Source organism: Python bivittatus, unplaced genomic scaffold, assembly GCF_059951505.1.
Source record: "Python bivittatus isolate LINGU-HERP-01145 unplaced genomic scaffold, Pbiv_v1 ctg000850_np1212, whole genome shotgun sequence".
Classification (NCBI taxonomy): Eukaryota; Metazoa; Chordata; class Lepidosauria; order Squamata; family Pythonidae; genus Python; species Python bivittatus.
In genome coordinates, this window is record NW_028277112.1 from 39,441,928 (window position 1) to 39,466,238 (window position 24,311).

A 24,311-nucleotide genomic window follows, 5' to 3' on the forward strand; every position below is an offset into this window, starting at 1 on the left:
TTGGTGGAATAATCATGATTTCCTGATAGTCATGAGACACCCCAGTCAAGCCAATTTATCAATGACAGCAGTAATAACAAGTAGATACCAATTAAAAAAAAACTTGGCAAGTAAAGGGAAATAACTGCTAGTAATGTAAGCTCTAATGAGAAGCAAAGTTTTGAACACTCTATTAATTATGTAATGATAGCAAAATCCCTGAAGTCAGAAAACACTATATAAACCTTCACAGTTCTGAAGTGAAAAGGATAATCAATAGTGAAATAGATGATTGACCTTAATATATGGATTCTGTGTGAACAAGAGTGATGGAAAATTTGGTCTGGAATCTGTGTCTCAGAACAAAAGCTATTGAGCTCCTTCGTGTGTTATCTGGAAGCTCTAAAATGGCTATGAACGATTTTTAAGGATGGCATAGAAGTGACATACTTTTTAGCACTCCTAGATCTTGGCATGCATGCTTATTGCCATGAAAGCTACAAGTGCTGCCCCACATATCTGGATATTGCTGCGAACTGCATGCACCAACTCTCAAGGCTTCTAAGGCCCATCGAAGGCACTTCCCCAGAAATGTTTGCTCCGGAGCTGTTTCTGGAAAATTATTCAAATGAAAATTGATTCCTTTTGGAAGAACCTTAGTTATGGGCCTAAACTGAAACTTCTCAAGGACAAGGGATTTCCTCCCTGTCAATAATCTTTTAAAGATAGCAAAGGTAACTATCACACACTTTTCTCTCTCTTATAAATAGCTGGAAGGTGTTTTATGTTAGGATTCAGAACTGTTACAGGTAGCCATACTCAGGCATTATGGAGGAACTTGGTGTAAAAGGCCTGCTGTTGCATATTCCAGTTGCATCCTCCAACAGCCCTGATACAAAGTTTTTGCACTGAGTTGGGAGATCAGCAAGAAAACTGAATATGAGTGTCATTCCCACCCCCCACCCCCCGCCAGCAACAGAGACCTTTGCTCCATCAAGGTCTTCTGACACATAAATAGTTCTAATTTCCAGCAAATGTGAGTCAAAGCCCTCTACAGATTTCTCAGTTTAAAGTGGAGAAGTTGGGTACTTGGAACGTTTAAAGACATTGGGGAAGGGAGATAAGATGCTTGCGCTCCGTTCATCATAAGTCAATATTTGCCATGTTTCAGGCTACCATATCTAGAGCATTATCTGTCAGTTTGATACAGATGAATGGACCCTAAAATATAATAACTGAGCCTGAAAAATGAGGACTAATATTTTTAATATTTTTCACCAGAAAAGGTTCCTAATGCAAAGAAATTGACATTATTAATATAAGTTCAACAAAGCACAGCGAACAAACGTTACAACCAGTATCATGTGCTGCTTTCATTAGATCTAGGTACTTCATGTAATGTCACTCCTCTCAGCATGCTGAGAAGTTGTAACCCAACATAGTCTTTAAATCTGTTTTTCTACTTCTTTTGATCTCTGTAAGTTGAATGAGGTCAGCAAATGTGAGATGATAGAAATTAACGTCAAAGTTTCTGCCATTTATCATGCAAAGCTTTCCTTTTAGGACATTAATGAATAGATTTTTAGTGGCCAGAGGCCATATTTAATAGTCTGGGGGAGGGGGGTGACAGTGGGTGGAGTGATGATTTCAAAGTATCAAGAGCCATATTGGGTATGGAGACAAGGCTAGATTTTTTAGCTTTTGGAAAGTGTCGATTGCCAATTTTCTTGGGGTTTTGTTAATATTCTGATAGACGTATTTCAATTTTCATGAATTTCCCACCTCAAAACACCAGGAAACTGAAACTCAGCAATGCAATTTGAGGGGTTTCTGACAGATGCAGAAAAAGGTGCCCACTGTTTCTTTAGGGAAACAAGACTGTGACCTGTGGGCCACTGGTGGCCTAGCATAGTTCTTTTTGTGGTGCTCAGAACCCAGCCCATAGTCAGTGGAACCAAACATTTAGGTCCCTTTTTTATATTTTTGATGTTTTTGTTTTGTTTGGGGGCAGAAGAAAACATGAATGCCTTGCACACTACAGATACTTATGGGACCCATTTTAGCTGTTAATGTTCTTGGACTCTGCTTCTAAACTGGATCCTGTTCCTGCCCACTTTTGGAGTGTGGTTTAGATACATCCCACAAACGTCAGGAGATACATGAAACACTATGGATATTTTTATGGAGCCTAGCCATTGGTTCAGTAAACACGTTTACACTGCTCCAACTGGCAACAACTATTTAAAATCCTTTTCTAAGTGAACATGCAAAATAATTTGGGATGTTGCTCATGAATAACCATAAGTTCTATAAGCTATAGTCATGGATGTCCCAAGATTAAAACCTATCCCAGGCAAAAATAGGGTTTGTTTGCACTCTTATCTTCTCTTACTTAATTGGCTAGCTAATTGGTTGGCTGGCTTAATCTGGAGCAAATTTAACTGCAGACTGTTTATTCTGGCACTCTGGCTTGCTATGGTCCATAAGTTGTTCTGCTATGGTCCATAAGGTGCTTTGTGAAGAGACTGAGCAGGGAGATGAAATAAATTATTTCCCCCTTTCAGCTCTGTGAAACTGTGAGAAGATAATACCTTCAGGGGAGTCTTCTTCTCCACAGTGTCAGGGGGTTAAGTAAGCAGAGCCCAAGATCATCAATAGCAGTGTTAGCAAGGTCACAGTAGAATGAGCAGTCAGAGCTGTTACAACTCTATTTAGCACATTACTCAAAATTTAGGGCATGGTGAAACCTCTCAACACACAATCACCTTGAAAATCCTTTATTAGCAAAACTGAAGTTAAAGCAATTAAAAGTCTGCTTTTTTTGCCTTGGTGATGTTCCAGTTCATTATTCAACTTCACTGTTCTGTATTATTGGTTCACTCAGTACTTGAACTTGTGGCAAAAAAAAAAAAAAAAAAAGAGGGTGGAACTAAGAATAAAGTTTATGCTTACCTAGAGGTCAAAATCTCAAGGTGACAACAATCAATGAGTCTTCTATAAAATGTTGGATTCTATTGGTATATTTCTTTATATAAAAAGCTTTGATTTTATTTATATAACACTTAAAGTACAAGTGCCAAAGGTTACAATATGCCTTAGCCTTCTTTTATCACTCTGTTATGAAGAGGAGCTAACCTACCTTTTGAGAATATTCATTTCCAACATAATTACTTTTTAAAGATAAAAGGAAAGTCATTGTTTATTATAGTACAAGATTAGGTCATTTGATGGAAAGTATTAAAGCATCATTCGGTACTGATCAAGGAATAAATACATTAAAGAAGTCTGCTGTTAGGAGCTAGGCCTTAAACTAAGATTATAAGAATAAGACATGGGAAGTTATCTGTTTACCAAGAATGTAAAAATAACTATTGTGGGTGCAGAAATGTCAAATAGAATGGCCATTTCTCTCTCCTTTGTTCTGTAGAAGACATTCATAGGTAAGCTAACTATATGCAAAGTGGCCCATCACTGATCAATAAAATATAAGCAGCTCATATTGTTCCACCAATGGTCAACCAGTGATTTCAAGTTCCTTAAGTTTAAGGTAGACTTTATCCAGTAAAGCTACCAGGCTACCATTAATACATCTGGTCCAAGATGGGTTAGCAAAGGAGGTATTTGTAAAACACTCTCTACAAATATCTGGTAATGGAAACTATAATGTACCTTGTCATCCAGACCCACATCTTTACATAGGGGCTCAGTTATCTTGGCAAGCAATCAACCCAAAAGAAAGAAGTTCTGGTAAGATTATCATTTTCCCTCAGTAGTTTTTATTCATTCCATAGATAATCTCAGCCGAATGATAGATGTCTTTCAACATTCCATGCTTTTGCTCTCCAAAAGGTTAATGGCAGCCTACTTGATGGAAAGAAAATTGTTCAAAGTGGTGCAGGGAGATTTCTGTCAGTGCCAAGAAACATCCATTAAGATCAATGGGAGCCTCAAGGCTAAACCCCACCCATCACCACTTTGAACATCAACTATCAGCACTTTCTATTCATCTCTGTTCAAATGAAGGAGATAGTTAAAATAATACAGTCACACTTAGGTTGCTGCATGTGTGTTTAAATGACTGAAGTATCTCAGAAAATCCCAGAGCAAGCTTTTCTTTTGCTTGGCATGTAGAGAAGCTACTAAGCAGTCTATATATTTCTTCTACAATTATGGCAACTAATTACCTTATTAGAAAACAAATGGTAGATAAATTATAATCCTGGAAAGAATCATTGTTCATCTATTATGCATGAATTACTAACTTCTATTACTAGCTGGTGTGAAGCTGATAAATTGAGCAGAATAAATAGATATTAATTGTAATGTCATATGAAATGTAGATGCTAATTTTAAAATATTAGTGCATCAGATTAGATTGAAAACCCATATTATTTTGACAACATGGGTACAAAATTTCTCTTGGGCTAATTAATTGGCAAAGATCCCATCATATTTTAAAACTTTATGAGAATTAAGGGTATAACCCCTATAGATGAAGAGTAAGGTTGGAATATGACACTTTCAGTTCATTTGACAAAAAAATGTTTTGGATGCAAGAGGCAACATCCAATTCAGCCCGTTTTGGTCTATAATTGTCTTTAATGGATTTTGTGAGCACGTTATAAAAAAAGTTATTTGTCTCTGATATCTAAGCAGGTGCCTTGCAAATTTATGCATACATTTATCCAAGAACTATAATGGGAGATTGTATTGAGTTTTGTTCAAGTCCCCAAATAGAGCAATAAACTCATAGCTGAGCAAGGTCAGTAAGCATTTACAGATTATCTAGTCTTCCAGTTCATTTTATTTGGAGAAAAAGGTTTCCTCTATACAAGCAAAGCCTTTGCATTGTGCACATGGTAGCCTTTGGCCCATGTCACCTCTCCCATGTCCCACCCTCTTTTATCATCTGGCACACAGGGATTAGATGGGAAGAAAGAGTCTTCATTTTCTCCCTGTTCCTTATGTTTCTTTTCTTCTCTTGCTTCTTCAATCATGTGTCTCTCAGTGTGGTGCAGTACGAGTAATATAACTCAGATGATCAGCCTCACACATAGGATAGCTTCTGTCTTATTAGTATCCTACCAGAAGGGTATTTAATGCTTTGGCAATAGAATCCCTCCTGTTATCAATATCCATATGGGTAAGAGAGATATGAATAGCCAGATACATGCATAAATGCCCTGATACCAATCATGTATATCCATGTCTGAACATGTGGAATTAGATACTGCTGGGCTATGGAGAATAATAAGAGGAATTGACCAGTGATTTATCTTGGTATAAAACAGCATCTGTTATTCCATAATAGAATAGCCAGGAAGGACTCTTGTGCCAAATTGTGGTTGGCAAATAATTTAGGTTATTTCTGACCCTACTGAGTTCAGAAGACAGTCTTGGAGAAAGGTGATGAGATTCTGTATTTATTGTCTCTTTGTTTATGCTTTTTAACATTTATAATTACTCAGTGAGTTACTTCCAAGGGAGATTATAATTCAAACAGCTTGGCTTTGCTACTGTATATGGGGCAACTGCCTTAATCATTATTGCTATGGGAGAAACGTTTCAGCTGATGGTTGGAAGAAGATCAGAGATGGTGGCTGGACAGAGCAGAACTCCAGGCTAATGCAGACTTGAAGCAGGGTAGGTGTTATGTGGCCATTCAGATGTTAAACTGCAATTACCCAACATCCACCACTTGGGATACACTTGCTAGAGCTCATGGGAGTTCAGCAACATCTAGAGGGCTGCATACTATATATTCCTGCTTTGAAATCTGAGACAATCTTGCCTGAAAAACAGCTGATACAGCTGACAGCTGAATAAAGCAGGAAGATATGCTCTGAAGTAGTGTTGTACAACCCATTACTTGAAGACTTCGAGCAAAAGGAATTTCACCAAGTAGGACTTGAAACACCTAATTATCCTAGGAACCAAAAGCAGCAGGAAGAATTTCAATAACACTGCTATGTAGCTTTTGTTCCTGCTGGTGAGGGCTTGGCTAGGGTTTTAAGGAAGTCTTGTCTGAGGCAAATATTGAGAAAGTATTTTGTTGAGAAAAACTCTCTCATGTATTACAAATTGCAACTAAGCATATTTAAGCTAAGAACAGTACATTTAAGCAATCTTATCCTTCCATTTGAAAAGCAACACATTATTCCATTATGTAAATAATTTCCCTAATAAACATCTTAATTTGTTCATCTTATGAGCTTGTTGTTAAGTGTGTTATTAATTCCATATTTATGTCACAGAAAACTAACGAATCGTGTTTCTGGAAGATACAGAGGTTAATATTGGTGGCAGAAGTCCGCAGTGTGTTTCTTTTGGGCACCAAACTTCTGGGCCTGTGAACATATCTCCACAGACTTTCAGAGGGGGAAAAAATATGATTATGGTCCTTTTTGTTTGTTCGTTTGTTTTGAAATGAAAAACAAACAACCACAAAACAAAAGATAAACTGGAAAGTTAAAAGAACCCTCTTGAGCCTAGAGATGAATAGGAATTTACTCCCTATAGTAGGCATTTAACAAGAGTACCACAACATCCTGTCAAAATCTTAATATGCCAATTGTCTCCAAGGGTTAAATGCTTTATAGTTAATGAAATAGAACAGTTTTATTTTAAAAAAATGTGACAGAGAGTTCTATAGAAGAAAATGTAATGATTCAAAAAAGGGAACATACAGTATGTGGAAAAACCTTCCCCCCTCCCCCAGCAAGTTTTGCTCCTTCACACTGGTCTGGTGAATTCTGCCCAGTTCCATCTTTTCCATCAAGTTGTTTGGCATCTACACAAAACAGTTACTGTAGATAGGTCCTATCCTATGGAATGAGAGGGTATTAATGTGACCACTGTCCACATACTCTGTCACTAAATTCCAGGTAAAAATTGGACTGTTTTAGACAGCTATACACCTTACAATAAAATTAATATTTTTCATAAAGAACATTCTGACTTTTATCTCATTCTTAGCTTTGAAGCTACCAGGAACACTTTTCTTGTCTAGGTGTTAAAAATAGTTAAAAGGGAAGGAATTGCTTTTTGAGTGCATGGGATTTTCTCTACAGATTTCTCAAGGTGGTATCCTTGCTATCTTTCTCTGCTCATCTCTGTTCCTGATTTCTAACCTTCTCTGCAGTACCTTTTTTCTCTTCACCAATCATTCTAAAATGTCATCCCAGTAATGAGATAATTCCTCATCTTGACTGCTGTTACATCATGTTTCCTCTGTGAAAACACACTTCATAATTGTTCCAAGTATTCCAGTTGTAGCTTAATGTTCATCTCCTGTAATAATGTACCATTCACTTTCTATCTTTCTAGCCTGCAGAAGCTTCAGTTCTTCATCACCACTGTACCATTTCTTCCTATTTCTAAAGCAGCATTTTCCCCACTGCATCCTGTTTTCTGGCAAATGATATTTGACTGTCTTACCCACCTTTCTCTATATTCTCTTTATGCTATCCTTCATTTTCTGAAAAAGTTTTATTTAACTGATGTCAAGTTCTTCTTAAATTCCTTCGGACCATGTTCCAAGTCTGTAAAGTCTGCCATTGAATATATCCAACTATTCCAAATGTTAATGAGGCAATACAAAACTATGTTGCTATATTGTTAACTATCATGTCAGGATACATGGGATTTACATATTCGTTGTATACATACATATCTATGCATATTTTAAAGCTCAAACATTTAGGTGAACAAGCAACAGGCTTGAATATTTAAATTTAGTTTCCTGTTTATGTAGTTACAGTGTCTACCCATTTTCCTGATAAAGCAAGAATGTGCAGAGGTGCTGTACATGGGTGGGGAATTGCATCTTTCTCCTTTCTGGCACACAAAACAATACAGTATTAGGAAGAGCAAAATTCAAGGAATAACATCCCTCACATGAGGGGAAAAACTTTTTGCAGAGCATCTGCAAAATATACATGTGACATGTAGCATGCAGACTGGTGATAGATCCCACCCACCTAACTTATTGTATTCAGGTTGAATAAGGGTGGAATTGTCAAGTAACTGTCACTTGGCCCTTTTATATTTTGGCAGGTGTCTCTAAGATCTTTCTTATGAAGACCCAGTACCACAGGTATGAAGGCAGAATATAATTCAACTAATATTCTATTAATAATGTTAGCAAAAATATCTTTATGCATAGGCTATTGCCAAATAATACTCTCATTTTTTAATTAGACAAGAAGAGCTTCAATTTTGACTGAAAGGATTTTTTTTTTTTCTATATGGAGTTTATAACTTTTTTTTCTTTGCAAAGAGAAGAAAGTCCTGAATGTGGTTTCTGGAGCCCCATTTGTGTTGATTCACTTTCATTCTCTTCTACATAGTGCTTTTCTTCGAATCATAAGCTGTGCCAAAGGAAACTCTTTTCACAATGGGACATATCAGATTTGCCAAATGGCATACTACTGTTGCATTAGTAAGATGAAAGGCTTTTATCTTGCTTAGAGACATGTGTGCTATAGTCATTTCAATAGATAAAATGTCAAACTATTTGGGGATATCATTTCTGACATAAAGACAAGTAATTGCCTAAGATACACTGGGATATGGAACTTACTAATGCAGAAGTTGTTTCCACATAGGTATTTGGTAGAGAGGGAGGGGGAAGTCTGTAATAAATAAAATAATGGCTATTTCAAAAATGGCATCTAATTAGAAACTTCCTCCCTCTTTGCATCATCCTCATGAGATTAGTTTTATTAGCATGCATTTCGTCTACCGTTGTGGATGTCTCAGAGAGCATTCTTTCTGCTTTTTATGAGAAACTCTGAGGCCATAAACTACTGAAACAGCATGTATATAAGGGGCACTATTTCTTAGTATGGTACCCTGAAATATAAATGTTCTAATCCCCCCTCTGTTTTGAAGCAAACTGGCTGAGTTTCTGCTAACAATTTTAACTATTGTATAAACATTCCAAAAGGTGGTTGAGGAGGGATGATGACTGTGTCTCCAAGGGAAGTGAAGAAGAAGCTCCATGCATTCGGTAATTGTCTAAATCTTAGCAGGCAGGAACCTGATGTCCCCAAGTTGTGCTGCTATGTTGCATTACAAGGGGAGCCCATAACATAATGTTGCAGTACTGAGTCCTCACATTCAAGGTTGTACCATTCAGTTATGTCTTTTTCCAATATTCTATGCCATCATTTTCTGTCTGTCTGTCTGTATCTTTTCCTTTCCTTTCCTTTCCTTTCCTTTCCTTTCCTTTCCTTTCCTTTCCTTTCCTTTCCTTTCCTTTCCTTTCCTTTCCTTTCCTTTCCTTTCCTTTCCTTTCCTTTCCTTTCCTTTCCTTTCCTTTCCTTCCCTTCCCTTCCCTTCCCTTCCCTTCCCTTCCCTTCCCTTCCCTTCCCTTCCACCTTTAGAATGGTAACCTCACCTTTGTATTCATAGCTGGTGCCTTTTTGTCTAAATAGAAGAGGTGCTTGATTAGGCTATACAGTAACAGGTCCTGCCAGAAAAGAATGCATGCATGCCCAAAGAGAGATGTTCTAGTTTAGGAAGAAAAGTGCTAACTCTATACACAGCCATATTCTTTAGTTCCTTCAACTTGCAACAGTTGTCTTCCTCTTTCTCTCATCTGCTCTCAGTTGCCACAGCTTGGGGAAGAACTCAGATCCTGAGCAATCTCACCACAAGGGGTCCCAGATGACAAGTTTGCCTTGAGGCCCAGACAGCTGTACATAGGCTACTGATGCACCCATGTTTAAATGCATGTAGACTAGGCAGTTGCACCCACTCACCCTACTCGTTAATTAATTGAGATAAAGAGAAATCCCGGGATGAGAGAAGAGCCCAAGAGAAATGCAATGGGAGGGAAGACATATTAATAGAAATTTAACAAAACATTCATTCCACAACCCCCCCCCCCTTCCCATCCAATGTGGCATGATGATAGTAATGTTAGTAGTAATGATTATGATGGTGATGACATTGACAGCGACAATGATGATGATGATGATGGAAAGGAGCAGTTGCAGCACACAATATGTGCAATCACCTTCCTTCTAGTCTTGGACTGCTATAGTGACCTGACCATACAATGCAAAAGACAAAAAAAAAAAAAAATCAAATGACTAATCAAAATAAATAATTATCTCAGTTTTCAAGTGCGACTGGCAGGAACTGAAATCGTTCATTCATTCATTTTACTTTACATCCCATTTTTCTACTCATATGGTACTCCTTGACCTATCTTTTCCATGATTATCTTAAGAAGACTGGATTTGTGATCGTTCTTCAGATGTATTTATGTCACAGCATTGTGCTAGTTTGGAACAGATAACATAATTCACCATCACCACCACCACCACCACCAAAGTACCAAACGTATTCTCAAGCTTTATTTTTTTTCTGAACTATTGTATCAAAATCACACAAACTGGCTTCTGTAAGTTCAAAAACAACAAAAGGGATGGGTGCTAATGATGCAAACTAGGTATGGTGAACTGATGCCCTCCACATGTCACTGAACTATAACACTACTCCTTATTAGCCATGATGGCATGCCATGATGGCAATAAGGCTGCTGGGAGCTGTAGTGCAGCGATGTCCGGAAGGTACCTAGGCATTAATTCAACATGCTGGCCTTGGTTAGTTTTAATCCTAATTATTTTCTTCTTGCAGTATAGGGTGTGGTGCAAGTTTATGATTCAACAATTTATGTCAACCCAGAAAACAGGTTTATTCAGTAACCAAGTTAAGGGTATGGTGTGAATGTAGTGACCATAATGCTTTATGAAGTATCATAATAACATCTGAACATGTGTACTTAAACCAAGGCAAAAATCATAACAGTTGGCTTTTTTATCAACTGGGCAAAATGCTGTCAGTATCTCTCCAATGTACACTTTTTGGAAAAGTCCCAACCAACTTAATTCCACTGAAGTCTCCCTGACATTCAGCAATGCCTCTTTTAAGATCTCCAAGTGTCTTAAAATCCTGTAACAGCTCTTCATATTTAAAGCGAGAATCAGTTAAATGTAATGCTCCAAGTTTTATAATGAGCAACACTAGGTAGGATCAATTATATCCCACCGTGCAGGATTATTTTTGGTGTTACGTTCAGTCTAAGATTAAGTTTTCCTTCATGCTGAACATATTATTGATTGAACCAATTATCCCATTGAATGAAACAAACCTAGGTTTCATCAGGGAGGTATCAGAAGACCATTTAATAAGGCAAGTATGGATTTATAAATGGATCTCATGGGCAGAAAAAAATATCCAAGATCTCTGCCTACCCACACTGAATACTATGATTGCCATTCCTTCTGGCATTGCTTGCGTGCAGCTCAGGACCCTTATATAAAAATTAGTTAATGCATTTCCTCTAATGTGTACTGAAAGCATATTTCATTCATGTGCCATACCAAGCGGTAAATTCAGAACTGACAGTTCAATGGAACATACAAAGCTATTGGGAATGGTGGAGCCCTGCCAAAAAAGATAGAATTCCACCAGTCAGCTGTTAGATAAGGAAGAGAGGAAGCAGGAGAAAGAATTCACCAATCCCCACTCTTAAACAGCCATGTGGGGTGATTTTGTTTCTCTATATTTAAGGCTCTGCGAATGCAAGCTTAGCATTTGCATAAAAATAGGAGATGCACATCCTTTCCCCATTTGCCCATGTAGGCTCTACCACAGGTTCCAAGATAGTACAGATTCAGGCAGGACACAGGACAACTTCTGCTGGGAAAAAGTTCTGTATCTATTACAGAAGAGGAAGACACAAAATAAACATTACTGTTTATCTATCAAAGGTATGATCTCTCTCTCTCTCTCTCTCCTTCTCCCTCCCTCCCTCCCTCCCTCCCTCCCTCCCCCCTTTTGATAATATTCCTATTTCTTATCTTCTATTGCTATGGACTATCATGGGAAATATTATAAATCTTACATTCTAAACTTATTTCTATGATCTGAATTTCTGTTTGCAAAGCCATTTCCTGGTTGGTCAAAGCCACTTGGGAGATGACATGTGGTTGGATCTATGAAGTGGTGAATAATAAATCTATAACTTTCCTCTTATAATTTGTTCTCTACCCTGTTTTTTCTGGAGGGAGCCTTTTATGACAGGCTCCTGCCAGCAATGATCAGGGGTTTTGTTGGCCTTGGCTGTTCTCCCAACTGTCGCATGGTGAGCCAAGGATCTTTCTTCCTGCTTCCAGTCCAAGGGATCTCTGGTCACCCTTTCTGTGCTCCCTTTGACTTCTTCTGGGTGCTGTGGCTGGGACCTTCACATCCTCTAGTCTTGTTGGTGAAGTACATCATTGGTAGGCAGTGCCGCTGTCCTTCCAGGCCCTTTGAGGGCTCTTCTCCTATAGCCAAGTGTGCCACCATTGCTTCTGTTTTCTCAGCACTTGCCCCTCAGCGCTGGCAGGCCTTCTCTGCATGGGGTTCTTTAGTTTCTTCCTCTTTGCCCCCCTCCCTTCAACACCCTGACTTCTTCCTCTCCAATGCCACCTTGTCTTTTTCATCAAACCCACACAATAAAGTAGCCATGCCCCTATTCAAGTGGTCAGTTCCTCTCCTTGCTAGGAGTACCCTTGAAAAATGTAATTTATTTATTTTTTTTGGTAAGAGAAGGATACTGGCCTTTCTGCTCCATGGCTGCCCTGTCATAGGCCTCATCGAGCAATTGCCTCTTGATGAGGTCTTGTAATTGTTAGAGAAGTATCCTGCCAGAAAGCCAGAAAGGGGCATTTAAACCCTCAGGTTCAAACTCCTGCTCAGTGCAGGAATTCTAATTAAAATATCCACCAAATATTTCCGGGTTAGGAAAACTGGATCAAAGATCATATAGGTCTGTGCAAGGTTTGAATGAATGCTCGACAAAGATGTACCTCTTTAAATGCATCAGAAAACAAAACAAAAACCTAACCTTTACTCCTAAGGAATGTGAGGGGAAAAAAAAACTTTTCTAGAGGATGGAAAAAGAGCCACCTTGACACTTTTAATCAAAGCATGAAGGCAGAGTGTGTCACCTCTGCAGCACGAAACACTTGCCAATGCAGAACGCGCCTGCTTTTCCTCATAGCTATCAATGTTTAAAAGCAATGCATGGTTACTTCCGATCCAGATAATATCTCTTTACAGACTGAGACTTCTTCACTTCCAGTCCTGTGTGAAAATGTTACAGCTGTGATCAACAGCCTTTGCAAATTGTTATGAATTATTACCGTTTTGAACCTTGGAAAGAATGTCTTAATTCTTCCTTCTCCCATATCCCTGCCCTGAAATTTTCTTCAAGAATAAAAAAAATAGAATAGATACATTTTTAAAAGAGATCAACATTTCTTAATAATGACGGCATTTAACAAAGAAGTCTTAAGCTATAAATACTGTAAATTTCCTCAACCAAAGGGGTATCTAACCACTCTTAGCACACTGATATGTGACTCTTTGTGGGTAGTCTTTGAGAGGAAAGATAAACTTCAAATTGTTAACATATCTCCAGGGACTCATTATTGCCTAGAAATGTTAGATAGAGTGTTACAAATCAGGACAAGAATGGATGTCACACCAGCAATGAATACTACAAGCTAACAACCTTCGTTCCTAAATGCTATATGAATATATTTGTGGGGCATTCTAAACAGGAAGCAAGAATGAAGATTCAAGGCTTCATGTGCATCCATTCCTTTGTTCCAAAACTCTTGCAAATACTCTGGCAGTTTTCTAACACAAAAATTAGTTGATGTATTGGTTGAAAATACTCCCCCGCTTTTTTTCTTCAGTTTAGCTCATTATTTTCTATTTTTAATTGTACTATCACTGTATTATTATTATTATTATTATTATTATTATTATTATTATTATTTGATTGTTATATTTCATCAGAAAAATAAAACCCTGGAGAAGTTAAAGTAAAGGACTGCTGAACTGGACACGTTCGCGTAGGGATGAAATGGACAAGCATAGCATGCATTATTATCTGTCCAGTTTTGCTGTACAGCAGGGAACATACTCATACATTTCTCTTCTCCTTTTCTGGAAATACTTACTTTTACCCAATGCATACATTTCTCTGCCTACTCCTCAGATTACTGGCTGCAGAGAAGCACACAGCAAGTTAACATCATGCATTATGTGAAACTAGATGTTCTTGTGACATCTATTTTGAACATTCACATAGCACGTTCCTTCCTTCTTTTTCCCATTGTTAACAGAGTTACAAAAAATGTGCACGCACTACAGTACTCCTGTGTTGTGGAGTAATTAAATCATTGACCCAGGTTTCGTGCCCAGCTTAATGATGTACCGATATTCTACATGTATTACCCTCAAAGGTTTCTCTATGTCATCCTTTACCCTTTTCATAAACTAATGCACATTTCTCATGAAGAATGCTTTTCAAAACACTCTATTACCTAGTCCCAATTCAAAGCTGAACTCTGAATATCATTGAGAAGAACCTATTCACACATCCTAAGTACTAGGAGTTTTCTAAAATTTCTTCAATGTAAGACAAATGTGTATCTATACATAGATATTACCCATTGCCTAAAAGACTTAAAGTCCTGACAAAATAAATCTTAAATTCCCAAAAGTCTTCTTATCCTTAAGGAAGAGGCTTTTTTTTTCCTAACTCGTTCTGGGGTATTATGAATTTTCTTAGAACATATTTTGTAATTCCTGGAACTTCTTTTTTATTTATGTTTATTCATTACAACATTTCCATACTGCCCTTACTTCTTGCAACTCAAGGAGGTTTACATACAAAACTAAAGCCATTGTTAAAAATCAATGATTACAAAAGCAACCCAGGTTCATCATCTGCTCCCAAAGTGCTTCAGAATAAGAAAGTGTTTACTGCTTTGCAAAATGCAAGGAAAATTGGAGTCCCCTTACCTTCAGAGGCAAGGTGTAGCAAGATAGTGAAGACAACAACTGTGCTTGGTTGTTCTCTATTTTATATCATCCTTACCTGGTACAGGAGAACCTAGTGGCAGCAGCAAATGCTCTCCTCATCACTTATGTAGACTACTGCAATGCTCTTTAGGTGGGGCTGCCTTTAAAGACTACCCAGAAATTATAAATAGTCCAGAATGCAGAAGCCTGTGGCTTAAATAGCTCCTGACATTGGATGCATATTATACCTACAGTATATTGCAGGTCTTGGTTACCATTTCAGTTCCAGGTAGATTTAAGGTGCTAGTGTTAGGACTGACTCGGCCAACTGGATTTATAGCAGCCTGTTAGATCATGTAGGAAGCAACTCCTTGTCATCTGACATTTCTGGGATGTTAGGAAAGTCAAAGCTAGAAGATGCTGCTTCTCCATTGCAGTGCCAATAATATGGAATGGGCTCTCCCTGAGATTGGACCAGCCCCCTCCCTGGTAGTTTTAGGAAGTGATTAAAAACAGAGCTTTTTCTTTTTTTTTTTAAGAGCCTTTCAGTAGCATCACCTGTGACTCTTGTTCTTATTATTTTCCTCTCCTATTTTGTTTTGTGACTGCTATCATTTTTTAATATAAATCTTGACTTCTTTTAGTTGTTTAAGTATATTACATTTGTTTTGCCTTTCTCTTCCTTCCCCCATCTTCCCTTTTCTTCATCCAATACAAGTCTTCTTGATAAACTGACAGGTAGGTTGCTAGGAAGCCCAGAGGAAGGGCAACGTTCAAGTTCTGCAAGACGCAAATGTGGAATTTGGTCCACTTGTCTGTCCGCTGACAGTTTTCAGTTTCCATAAACAAAACAAAGAAGAGAAAAAGAAATAGAAGTTAAGACACAGAGAAACAGGTGAGTTTTCTAGAGCTATCCTGGAGAAACAGAGGACTTCCTAAGGATGATCCAAAGGGCTTTTCAAAATGCTGACAATGGCAGGAGAACAAAGGTGCAGCAGAGAAGGAAGCTGAATCCTACATTTGTGGGAGATTTTCTCCACAGTATGCCTTTCTAGGCAAGGTAATATATGATTGCACTCTCAGTGTACAGTTTTAAATCGAAATGAATATGAAACTAAGCTTAATATAAGAGAATGAAAGTAATTGAAACTGGCTTGGTTAATGAGAATGGAAAAGAAAACATTTCCTTTCTCCACCAATGAGCTTCTTCTTGTACCATGTTCATACCTGTTCTTTCTTCTTCTATAGTACCAAAGCACTCTTAATTCCTCCCTCCCAAGCTTAACAGTTTGATAGGCTGAAACATTCCTTTCAAAAGATAATACAGGTAGTCCTTGCGTAACGAACCCAGTTGGGATCAGAACTTCCATTGCTAAGCAGTGCAGTCATTAAGTGAAATATCATGTGCCGCATCACTTTGCGACCACAATCCTGGCAGTCCCAGTTGTGGTTGTTAAGTGAATGCCCCAGTTGTTAGGCAAGGCAACTTCCTGCCAGCTTCTCATAATCAAATCAGTGGGGAAGCTTGCAGGAGGTTGCAAGCCCCAGGTGCTGCCAGGTGGGGGAGGGAACCAAGGGGTGCATAGGGGTGCATGGGAGGGTCAGGTCAGGTGTGCAAGGGCCTCAGAACTGCTTGGATTTTCAGCCCCTGAGTGGAGAGGCTTCTGAAGGATCACCACTCTGGGGCTGAAAATCCTCTATGGCTGAAAATCCTGCTTGGATTTTGGCCAGTCCTTTTTCAGGCAGCCCCCAAAGCTCCGTGCACTAAACGTCCCATCTGAAATCCAAGCAGGATTTTCAGCCACAGAGGATTTTCAGAGGCTTCTCCACTCTAGGGGTGAAAATCTTCCATGGCTGAAAGTCCTGCTTGGATTTCAGCACAAAGCTTTTTCAGGCAGTCCCCAGTGCTGCTTGGATTTCAGCACAAAGCTTTTTCAGACAGTCCTCTATGCACTAAATGCCCTGTGCAGGAGCATTTAGTACAAGGAGATTTAGGGGCTGCCTGAAAATGCCCCATGCCAAAATTCTGCTTGGATTTCAGCATGGAGCTTTTTCAGCCAGCCCTCGGAGATGAGAGGGAGTCCTCTTGGCAGGCGGCAGCAGCTTGTGACCTTCGCTGCTGGCTTCCCCATTGACTTTCCTGGCAAATGGCAGGAAAGTTTGCAAATGGCGATCACATGATCGTGGGGCACTTGGCAACTGGTCATAAGGGTGAACTGATTGCCAAGGGCTCAGATTGCTATAACTTTGGGTATCAGTCATAAGTCCCTTTGTTCAGCACTGTTGTAACTTCAAATGGTTGCTGAATGAATGGTTGTTAAGCAGGGACTACCTGTATGTTAGAAAATACAACAATTCTTTATTATTCAATTAGCTTTCAAATTAGGCCTCAAGTGACAATATATTTAATTCCATGACAGGTTAAATGCACTTACACACATAGAGTATAACAGGAAAATGGAATAGGATCCTGAGAGAGTTTAGCAAACAAACCATTGTGGGATCTGCCTTTCTTTCCTCTCCCCCTCCTTCCCTCCCTGTCTTTCTACAGGGACATTGAGATATTTGGTACTATATATAAAGTTAGCCATAGAGATCTCCCCAAGTAGAATTTCTTATTCTACTAGCAATCTGCTTTTTTCTGAACCTGAGATCCTGAACGTATATTTGCCCCTTTGAGTCCATGTTGACTTCTGGTGACTGCCGGGATGAGTCTCTGTAGTTTTCTTGGCACAGCTTTTGGTAGTGGTTTGCCATTGCCTTCTTCCTAAGCTGAGAGAGAGTGACTGGCCCCAGATCACCCACTTGGCATCATGCCTAAGGCAGGACTAAAACTCCCAGTTTCTAGCCTAGTGCCTTAACAACCACTTCAAACTGGCTTATACTGAAATATAATGATATTGTTTTAAAGAAGGATGCCCTAGGATGGATACCCAGAAATACCATTCATGGACAAGAATTAATAAATATTGGAAAATTGGAGCACCCTGTGTGGTTTTAAGGAACTGCTGTAGATACTGAATATTTCCAGATTAAATGCTATTTAAAGCTAGCAAAACCACTTTGGGTAATCTGTAACTTCCCTTGGATTCATTTGCAGAGGTCTGTACATTCTCATTGCTATTCAGACGCTAACATTTCATTCGCTTCACTTGGTGGGAAATACCGGGATGTTTGCTTATGTTGGCTATTGTTCTTGCTGATGTCCAAGCTGATTAATCAACTATTGTCACTGTTCTGATGCACAGGTTTTCCCCTCTCATCATTGCATCTAAGCAAAGGCAATTTCTTGGGCTGATGCCTCCACCTCTCAAAAAGGCAAGAAAAAATGTGAAAACTTGCTGGTGGTTGCTTCTCTGTTCCTGCTCCAATAATCTTTATCTTCACCATAGACATATCATAAACCCTTTGAAAGCTAGCAGATAACTGAGAGATGTTGGAAGGCTGAAGAGGAGCTAAACTTATAGATGAATTTCTTGGACATGATGTCATAGAAGGACTATGCTCCAAGAGGAAATGAATGTTTTAAATTTCAGGGAGCCTGAGATTGTGCAAAAGCTATTCTATCTGTAGTGGAGGGTGGGGGGAGGAACTATAGTGAATTTTGGAATGAGTCCACCTTATTACCAGTAGGTAATATGTTAGGAAAAATATTGCTTCTATAGCTAATAAATGTGTCTTTGCTATAAAACTTTTCAATATATTTCTTGTTTCATTACTTTTTCAGGCAAAGGATTTTCCCACACATTCAAATACCATTTATCCAATGAAATATGTATTCTAGTTTTTCAGGGGGTCACAATAACAAACTGGGTAGCTAACAATACAAACTGAATCAATTTCTTATGTGACAATATATATGATGTGGAAAATATGGACAATAAACTAATAACAGGATTAAAAGTGCAGAGTGTTGGATGGTTTTTGTTTTACTGAAAGGACTGACTAATTGGGCATTATCACCAAGGACAGTAATTTGTACCAATTAACTTACAACCTTCCTAACACAATCTAAAAAAGGATGATTATTCTTAAGATACCAGCATTTCATATAGTAATCTTGATGTCCTCCAGTTAAACTAATTTCTAATATAACTACATTAAATATACTGCAGTTCTAGATTTGATTTTCAATCTCGCTTGCACCCATTTGGTCTGGAAATTTGCACTGATTCTGTCAGTGTTTAGACTGATATTTTTTGTTGTTTTTTTGTTTTTGTTTCTGTCTCATCCTCTTCCTCTAGGTTTGCTCATCTTAAAGATTTTATTAAACTGTCTTTATTTCATGATCAGTAACACTGTAATTTCCTTCATTATTTAGGATACTTTTTTTCTAGACAACATTCCATCATTCTTTTGTTTCGGAAACTACATGGTTTTATTTCATTTGGAAAATTATAACATGCGAGGATCAAGCAACTCAAGAATTTTCTAGTCTGATTATAAAGAATATTATCATACAGTCTTAACAAATTGTTTATAAGACTTAAAAATAATGTTTGTGAAGTATATGTTTTCTCTTTGAGAGAAAAAATGTTGAAAACATAGGAATAAAATTAACCCAGATTAAAGAAAAAAGAAAAAAAAACTGCTTCAGGTTCAATTGAGGCTATACTGAACAAAAAATCCCTGAACAGTGAAAGTCTGAAAAACAGTTGCTGCATTTTAATAACTTAGATGAAAGACTTACATTTGCAAATTATAGCTGAGCTTCAGAAACTGAACATAGGAAGACACTAAATAGTTTGCAAGGTCATATTTCTTGGGGAAAGCAGTGGTTTAGAGAATTACTGATAAGATTATCCCACAATCTGATCTTTCAACAAAGAAAGATGCTGAAGGCTCCTATATTATCGATGATCATTACATATTAAACCAAACTGGGAATTATAGGAGTCACAGAATGAATACATTTGGAGCAAATCAGTTAGGAGAATACTACTTTAAACTGGTCACACAAAATGCATGCTACTGTAGTCACCACAATCTCCTTTCATTCATTCTTATTTCCTCCTCTGTTCATTGATTTGCCTATCACCCAGTGATAGGTTGGGGAAGAGAAGTATTCTTCCGTGATTATATACAAAAAGCCAATTCATCTCATCAAACGATTATGATAAAGCGTGATCCAGTCTATGCAACTTAAAGAAAAACACAAAGCACTATGTTCAATATCATGATGGTGGATAGTTTTAAGATGCTAACTTTCTGAATCCTCTTTCTCCCTTCACTGTTCAGAGCCTTCTGAAAATGTTAAACTCTCCTGAATGGAATACACTGTGACAGAATGGGCTAATAAAAAAAGGGCTATCCTTCAAAACTGTATGAAGGCACATTTGATGGATAGAGTTCCTGCTAAGGTTATCTGAGGGACTGCCTCTCCCTGATTATATCAGCCCATCCCATTAGATCTGGCAGGGAAGGTATGCTACACATTCCCTCGGCCAGGGACTTGCATTTGTTGGGTCTCAGAGGTGGGCCTTCTCTGCATGGCTCCCTCCTTGTGGAACATTCTCCCTCCTGAAGTGAGGCTCGCTCCTTCCCTGCTGTCATTTAGGAAGTCCCTCAAGACCTGGTTGTGTCATCAGGCCTGAGGGTCTTTGGGAACTGGAAACATTCTTAGATGGCTCCACTGTAATTGATATTCTGCTTTCTCCATGGGCTTTCTATATTTTCACATTTAAAATTTTTTAAATTGTTGCTAATGTTTTCATTTTAATAATTACTTTTTATTTTTATAATGATTGTTTTTAATCATTTATTATTTTATTTCATTGTTATATGCTGCCCAGAATCGCTTTGTGTGAGATGGGCGGCTATATAAATATGACATATAAGTAAATTAAATAAATAAATAAGGTAGGATGCTTCCAGCTGATTTTCAGGAAGCCTGAATTTTCTTTTAATGTTTCAGATCAAATCAAAATCTTTTATTACAATCATAGATCAGAAAATTGCCATCACATCCTGTTCCACTGGGGGAGAGTCTTCACTCTTTGTAGCATTTGTGACTGGCACAGGTGAGTGGTAGAGAAAAGGCAAAGTTAATTTTCCACCAATGTAATGTTAGAAATCACCCATAAGTAGCATCATATTCTCTTCATATTTTTTATTCTTTAATATCAAAATTATACAACCCATCTCTTGAATGTTGATAGTAGACTGAAGTTAGTACTCAAAGTAATGGTGCTGTTTTCATACAATGAAAAATATTTGAAAAACCATGTGCAAAGGCACACCTGGACTAAGAATTAACCTTATAAATAAAATGTTTGGAATACAAAGACAAAAGAACTGTTCACCCTGTTTATAAAAATGTATTTTTCATTTGATATAGCACCCTAGAACAATTGGGCCTCTTATGTAATTTGTTTATGCCAGTAATTATTATTCAGAGACAGAGTATTTCAGAGAGAAGAACCGCTGCAATATATATTCAATTAGGTTTCTAAAGAATATTGATATAATTCATAATCCTCAAAAATATTCTAGAAGCCAAGCTATACAAATTTCCAGCTGCTCTTAAGAACAATAAAGCAGCTTCAAGTGTGCAGCTTAAGTGCAGTACAGCTCTTCATTTTGCATGTGTACGATCCATGATGGTACTAACAACCAAGAACTGGTAGAAAACTGAAACCAAGAGAAGCAATTCTTTTGTGTCAGTTGTCCTAGGAAATAAGTAACAAGGTAAAAAAAAAAAAAAAGAAAAGATTTTGTGAATATTGACAATAAACATGTCATGTTTATGTTTCCTTTTTTATTTTATTTTTTTTAGGGCAATCTACAGAAGCCCAGTTGAGTAGCATCCTCTCCTGGCCAACCCCCCTCTAACTTTGTCCATGGAAGACAAATCTTACAGAGAGGGAGGGAGGGAGGGAGGGAAGAGACCTCTGTGAATATGAGGATCATGCAGTCTGAGAATATTAATACATGCTTCCCAGCAGGAAATAACTCCATGGGTTATCAAGAGTTAACAGGAGGTGCCATGTGTCCAAGAAGCCTAATGTATGGTACCCTCCATAAACAAGAAATCACTTTGATTTAGTATATCACCCTAAATTCAGTGATATAACACATGGGAATATGCATTTTATACATCTGTCTCTCTGTGTAGGTGAATTTCCCTATGAATAAAGATGTGGGGAAGGAGATTAACTTTCCCCTAACACCTAGGTTTTAAGCATGAAGTGGCAAAGGGCTACTTGTAATGCTAGAGCATAATATGCAAAGCCTCCTCAAACCTTGGGCTTGCATGCTGTTCCTCTTCCTCCTTCTCCAATATGGCTGTGAAGAAAGAGATCTTCAATTCAATTTTCCTTTCAAGCTAACCAGATGAGACAGAATGATAGGAGTGCATGATACAGAGAAAGTAAGAGGAAGAGCAAGGAGAAAGCTGAGCAGGAATGAGTGAAAGAGAGCAAAAGAATATGCAAGAGAGCAAGATCATCCATGGATCATTTGCAGGATGTGTGGAGATTGTAATCTTTGATCTATAAAAAGAGTGGGGGCTTCCTAGTAAAACAGGAGAGGCAGAAAGCCTGCGTCCACCTCACAGATCAGGTTCTGATCTTTGTCTAAACTTGCTAGTCTATCTGTCAAAACTTGCCTCCTTCTGCAGAGCAATTGATTGATGTTTTTCCCACTAGCAGGAAATCTACCCAATTGGTTTCTTTAACTTGTCCCATCTTAAAGCTGTCAAGATAGTACCACTCACTGGCTTCATACTAAAGGAGACAAGAAATTGGCTGTCAGGACAGAGCAAATTATGTGGTGGTTTTAAGTGTATTATGTAATATTTATGAAATATTTTACTTATGAAATCGTTTTATCTAATGTCAAATTTTAGATTGTATTTGTAACTTGCTATTTGAGTCTTTTGGCCATAAATAAAGAATAATGAAAGAAATATGCCAGGATAATTTGTGGTACCTCACAGACTGGAAAAAAGCATAAATCAGCTATCTGGATGTGTCCCAAGAAATGAAGGGCAAGGTTATGATTTTCAGCTATGACAGAGGTTTTTTTTTTCCCCCCTCACTCATTGCAATGTCTATTACTTGCTACAAACTTAGTCATAATAAAATGTGACTTACCCACTTTTTGAAAAAAGAAGAAATAATAAAAAAAAAATTGTGATCCTACCTTAATTCTTCTTAATAATAGAAAACATTGTTTGGTTTTCAATAGAATAAACTCCTTTGGGATCAGGGAATTTCCAAATAATTATGCGCAAAGGTACCTAGTCAATTTAGGTTTAAGAATGAGAGTTTTAAGAGTCTGCATGATTTTGCATGAAGTCACTGTCTTTTTTAATGCCTAAGTTTACATACTGTATAAACAAAATGTACAAAACATCTTAATGCAGACTAAGCAAGTACTCGAAAATCAATCTGTATTATTGAATTACCCTCTGATTAAGAAAAGATAGAATAGAAAAATTATTGGCAAGCTGTACTCTAACAGACATCTCACTCTCTCATACGTGATGTTGAATTAGTACAACAATGAGTCACTTAGTAAGAGAGCAAACATAGATACAGTGTGCCTTTTACTTACTACTTATAGAAAAAATAAACATTTTTGTTTAAATGTATTAAGGTTGCCACCTTTTGACCAAATGGGAAAAAAAAAAAGTGGGAATGTATTTTTTAAACTGTATGGCTGCAGTGATATTTTTACAAGTAGATGTATGAACCCACACATACAGATACACACGGAACCAGAAAGGTTAAATCTCAGAAAAGAAAGAATCTCTGTTCAAATGCTGAACTTCACCAGCCTCTTTCAAGAATTTTAGATCTAATTGCTATTTCATTGGCATCCTAACATAAAGACATATATGGCCTTTCCTATAAGTCAGATGCAGCATGGATTAAAAGGGATGAAAGAAAATCATATTCTTCAAACTGGATGTCTTTGAATGAAGTTATAGATGCGAGTAGGCAGACCAAGGACAAGTTTGCTAATTCCTGTTCCTCTAATCATGGTCTCTTTGGCTTCCATGTATAGGAGGAGACTGCATGCTATAAGGGACCTCTTTTGTCTCTAAAAGTTTGTTTTGTCCATAGTTTAGGACCCTGATTTCCAAGGCTTCTAAAGGATCTGAGAGCCTTTATGAATGAAGAAGTTTCATTGAGAAGAACATCAACCACCACAAGTGAAGGGAAGTGAAGATATAATGGAGGGGATAATGGAATTACTGCACTTATCTCATTTCTACTTTTTCATCTGCAGAATGAGAAGCTTCAAATGCCTGCCAAAGACTTATGTGTTAATACTATGCCAAGATCTGCCCTTCAATTTCCTGCAAGTTTTTTTCCCTTGAGAAAGAAGCTTCTATTTTTCTACCTTGTCCTCAGTCTGTCTTAAATTTTAGTTTCATTCCAGTTTTGAGCTTATTTTACATTTTGAAGTACAAATAATCCCCTACTTATGAACAGGTTATGTTGCAAGAGGCTGTT

General features: G+C 37.8%; 1 long non-coding RNA gene across 1 annotated transcript; it reads left to right on the forward strand.

The window, feature by feature from the left end:
- The first annotated feature begins 11,506 nt into the window (after positions 1 to 11,506).
- Positions 11,507 to 23,387, forward strand: LOC148213818 (uncharacterized). Its single transcript, XR_015793759.1, has 3 exons — positions 11,507 to 11,762; positions 15,569 to 20,870; positions 21,626 to 23,387. It is a non-coding gene; the product is annotated as an uncharacterized LOC148213818 (long non-coding RNA).
- The last annotated feature ends 924 nt before the right edge of the window (positions 23,388 to 24,311 follow it).